This window comes from Mustela lutreola, chromosome 16, assembly GCF_030435805.1.
Source record: "Mustela lutreola isolate mMusLut2 chromosome 16, mMusLut2.pri, whole genome shotgun sequence".
Taxonomy (NCBI): Eukaryota; Metazoa; Chordata; class Mammalia; order Carnivora; family Mustelidae; genus Mustela; species Mustela lutreola.
The window spans coordinates 62,692,611-62,697,907 of NC_081305.1; the positions used below are offsets into that span (position 1 = coordinate 62,692,611).

A 5,297-nucleotide genomic window follows, 5' to 3' on the forward strand; every position below is an offset into this window, starting at 1 on the left:
TCTTTGACCTCAGCAGCAGCAACTTCTTCCTAGGAACATCGCCAAAGGCAAGGGAAGCAAGGGCAAGAATGAACTATTGGGATTTCATCAGATCAAAAAGCTTTTGCACAGCAAAGGAAACAGTTAACAAAGCCAAAAGATGACTGTCAGAAGTTATCTGGGAGAAGATATTTGCAAATGACATACTAGATAAAGGGCCAGTATCTATCCAAAATCTATAAAGAGCTTATCAAACTCAACACCCTAAGAACAAATAATCCAATGAAGAAATGGGCAGAGGACATGAACAGACATTTCTGCAAAGAATACATCCAAATGGCCAACAGACACATGAAAAAATGCTCCACATCACTCGGCATCAGGGAAATACAAATCAAAACCAGAATGAGATACCACCTCACACCTTTCAGAATGGCTAAAATGAACAAGTCAGTCAATGACAGATGCTGGCGAGGATGTGGAGAAAGGGCAACCCTCCTACACTGTACGTGGGAATGCAAGATGGTGCAACCACTCTGGAAAACAGCGTGGAGGTGCCTCAAAAAGCTGAAAATAAAACTAGCCTATGACCCAGTGATTGTAGTACTGGGTATATACCCTAAAGATACAAACGTGGCATTCTGAAGGGGCACATGCACCCAAATGTTTATAGCAGCAATGTCCACCATAGTTAAACTATGGAAAGAACCTAAATGTCCTTCAACAGATGAAAATAAATAAGATGAAGTATATATGTACAATGGGATATTATGCAGCCATCAAAAGAAATGAAATCCTGCTATTTGTGATGATGTGGATGGAACTAGAGGGTATTATGCTTGGCGAAATAAATCAATCTGAGAAAGACAACTATTATATGATCTCCCTGATATGATGAAGTGGAGATGCAACATAGGCGGTTTCGGGCGTACGAAAAGAAAAATAAAAGAAGATGGGATTGGGAGGGAGACAAACCATAAAAGACTGAATCTCACAAAACAGACTGAGGGTTGCTGGGGGGAGGTGTGTTGGGAGAGGATGGTGGGGGTATGGACATTGGGGAGGGCAGGTGCTATGATGAGTGATGGTGAGTGCTGTGAAATGTGTAAACCTGGTGATTCACAGACCTGTACCCCTAGGGATAAAAACACATCATATGTTTATAAAAAATTAAAAAAAAATAATTTAAAAAATCCATTAAAAAAAAACACATATTGCAAGCCCAGAGCTAATCTCATATTCAATCAAAAAAGTTTGAAAGTTTTCCCCTTAAAGATCAGAAAAAAGACAAGTGTGTCCACTTTCACTACTCTCATTTCACATAGTACAGGATGTCCTAGCCAGAGAAACAAGGAACACAAAGAAATAAAAGACTCCCAAAAAAAAAAGGAAGAAGTAAAATTTTCTTTTTTTGGATAACATGAACTTACATGTAAAAGAATCCTAAAAAATTCATAAAAATTTTGAATAAACAAATTTAGTAAAGCTGCCAAATACAAGATCAATATATAAAAGACAATAATTTTGTTTTGTTTCGTTTTTTTAATAGTTTTTCATGTCATCCTTGCTCAGTGATCATGCTAATCTTCTCTGCATCATTCCAATTTTAGTATATGTGCTGCCAAAGTAAGCACAAGACAGGAGCATTTTAACACTTTAATGATGAACTATCAGAAAAAGATAAAGAAAACAATCTAATTCACACTAGCACCAAAACTAATAAAATACTTAGGATAAGATTTAACTAAGACGATGAAAGATCTGTACTCCATAATCTATGACATTGATAAAGAAATTGAAGGAGACACAAATGGAAAGATAGCTCATATTTATGAATGGTAAGAATTAACATTGTTAAAATGTCCATACTACCGAAAACCATCTGTAAATTCAATTCCTATCAAAAATCCAATGTTAGGGGCACCTGGGTGGTTCAGTGGGTTAAGCTGCTGCCTTCGGCTCAGGACATGATCCCAGGGTCCTGGGATCGAGCCCCACATCAGCCTCTCTGCTCAGCAGGAAGCTGCTACCTCTTCGCTCTCTGCCTGCCTCTCTGCCTGCTTGTCATCTCTCTCTCTCAAATAAATAAATAAATAAATAATCTTTTAAAAACTCCAATATTGTGTTTTTACAGAAGTAAGTAAAGAATCCTAAAATTTATATGAGACAAACAAATAATCAAAGCAGTTCTGAGAAAGAATGAAGAAGCGAAATTACACTTCTTGATTTGAAACTATACTACAAAGCCCCCATGCTCAAAACAATAAAGTATACTGGCATAAAAACAGACCAATAAACAAGTAGAACAGAATTGAGAGTCCAGAAATAAATCCTTTCATACAGTCACCTAATATTTGACAGGGGCCAACATATGTAATGGGTAAAGATAGTATGTTTCAGTAAATGATATTTAAAACTGAATAGTCACATAAACCAGCATGAAACTGGAACCTTATATCACTCATAAATCTTAACTTGAAATAGATTAAAGACTTAAATGTGATGCATGAAACTAAATTTCCTAAAGGAAAACATAGGAAAAATTCTCCTTGACATTGGTCTTGCCAATAGTTTTTTGGATACCAGACCAAAAACACAAGCAAAAAAAGCAAAAATAAATAAATGGTATTACATCAAACTAAAGTTTCTGCATTGCCAAAAAAAAAGGGAATGAAAACACAATCCACAGAATGGAAGAAAATACTTACAAATCTTATATCTGAAAAGAGGTTAATAACCAACAGATACAAAAAGAAAAACATATATAATTAAAAAATAGCAAAAGGATCTCAATAGACTTTTTTTTCAAAAAACTTATATAAATGACCAACAGGAGCATTAAAAAGTGCTCAACATAAAAAAACTCAGGGCAAAGTCATTATGTTGTTGTTTTTGTTTACCTCTGAAAAACACAGCAAGATATTACTACCTATTAGAATATATACTACCAAACAATTAAAACTAACAAATTTTGGTAAATATTGGGGAAAATGGGGAACTTATGCACTGTGATAGGGATATAAATTTGTATGGAAAACAGTATGGAGACTATTCATATTATTAAAAGTAAAATTACCATATGATTCAGTAATCCCACTTCTAGGTATATATCTAAAGGAAACAAAGTCACTATTCGAAGACATATCTGCACTCTTATGTTCATTATAAAATTATTAACTCTAAGCAAGAGATGGAAATAACTTCAGTATCCATTAATGGATGAATGAATAAAATAAGTATGGTAAATGGAATACTACTTAACCATGAAAAATTAAGAAATACTGCCATTTACAATACCATGGATGGATCTTGAAGGTATTATACTAAGTGAAATATTTCAAAGATTTTATATATTTTTTAATTTATGTATTACGATAACCCTAACATACAGAATCTGAAGAAAAAGCAAACTAATGGAAACTTAGAGTTGAGTTGACAAGGGGGTGAACCTGGGGTGGAATAGGGTGGTCAAAGTGTACAAACTTGCAACTATAATAGGAAAAAGTTCTGGGAATCTAATGTACAGCATGATGATCATAGTTAATAATATATACATACTTTTTTTTATTGTGCTTCCCTTTATTAAATTTTGCATATATCACATTCTTACAAGTTGAAAGTTTATAGCAATCTTGTATAAAATAGGTCTGCTGCCACCATTTTTCTAACAACATTTGTTCATTTTGTGTCTCTCTGTCACATGTTGGTAATTCTTGCAATATTTCAAGTTTTTTCATTATTATTGTATTTGTTATGGTGATCTGTGATCAGTAATTATGACCCACTGAAAACTCAGAACTAGTTTACTTAAAGTATATGAATTGTTTTTCTTTAAAGACATAATGCTTTTGAACAGTACAGTATAGTGTTTATTTTTTATATGCACTGGGAAACATAATTTTTTATTTGCACTGGGAAACCAAAAAAAATAATAATGATTTGACTTAGTTTATTGAGATAATCACTTTATTGAGGCGGTCTGGAACAAAACCCACAAGACCTCTGAAGTTTATCTCTACTGTACTATATACATTAAAGTTGCTAAGAGAATAGATCTTAAAATTCCTTAAAATACATGCATAAAAAACAGAGGCAACTATATGAGATAGTAGATGTATTAACATTTTTATGTAGATTATATTGCAATACAGATGTATACCAATTTATCAAATGGTACAAAATTTACACAATGTTAAAAGTTTGCAGTGTTATAAGAAATCATTTCTTAAATTTACAAATTATAATATGTCAATTATTTTTCAATAAAGCTGGAAATAACTTTTTGTAGAATTAATCTATTTTTCAAAAAAGGAAGTAAGGAAATAGAAACTGCAACTAACTCTGAAATAATAGAATAAAAAATCCATTTTAGTTATATACACTGTGACAAACACTATTAGTTAGTTTACAATGAAGGAATACTTATGAAGCATGAAGGATGGTCTATAAATAAGGCTGAAAGAGCTCAGTTTTAAGGTTTAAATTTAAAATCTTCTTTTGAAATACTAAACTGACCACCCAGTTTTCCAAACATAAATGTCTTAACTGCATGAATTTATTTCATACAACTCTATAATCTAGTTTCATAAGAAAGCAGCATGCAAATTTTGAATAAGACAGACTTGCTTAAGTTTCTTTATGTTCAACAGTAAAGGACACTTCCCTAAAAATAAATAGAAGAAAAATCAGCATATTTATCATGGTAATTATTATTCATAATAAGATTCATATTGAATTAAAGAATATATATCCTCAGAGGGGGTAAAGTAAAATGAAATTTATTTTGGTAAATGTGTCTATGAATAGTCAATACAATGCCTCAATATAAATGAATATTATCATTTTGAACAATTTAATTACTATTATTAGAATTATTATAAGTATAAAAATAGCTATCATTTTAGCATGGAATATGAGACTCTCATGCTCCATGCTTCATTACATCCACACAACAACTCTGCATAATAAGTATTATCATCACCATTTCATGGGTGAAAAAACTGAGGCTGACACATTTAGATAACTGGTTTATGATTACATGGCTGATAAAGATGCATCACACTAATTTAGGCTTTATGATTTCAGAATTGTACTCTTTCCACTGCACATTCTATTACTCTGTAAATACTTGGCTTGTTTTCATTTAGTTCTTTAATTTTATTCATGTGGTGATGGCTTAAAGCTTCATTTAAAGGAAGCTTAAAAAAATTCATTTAACCAAAAGCTCCCAAGAATTAAAAATGTCGTGGAGCTAATGTAGACATGGATATCATTAGTAAATGGGTAACCATATATTTTCCACTCTAGTGAGATAAAAA

At 32.1% G+C, this 5,297-nt stretch overlaps 1 non-coding gene across 1 annotated transcript; it reads right to left on the reverse strand.

The window, feature by feature from the left end:
- Positions 1 to 1,506: 1,506 nt before the first annotated feature.
- LOC131818990 (U6 spliceosomal RNA) lies at positions 1,507 to 1,613 on the reverse strand. The gene has a single exon (XR_009349004.1). It is a non-coding gene; the product is annotated as a U6 spliceosomal RNA (small nuclear RNA).
- Positions 1,614 to 5,297: the final 3,684 nt, after the last annotated feature.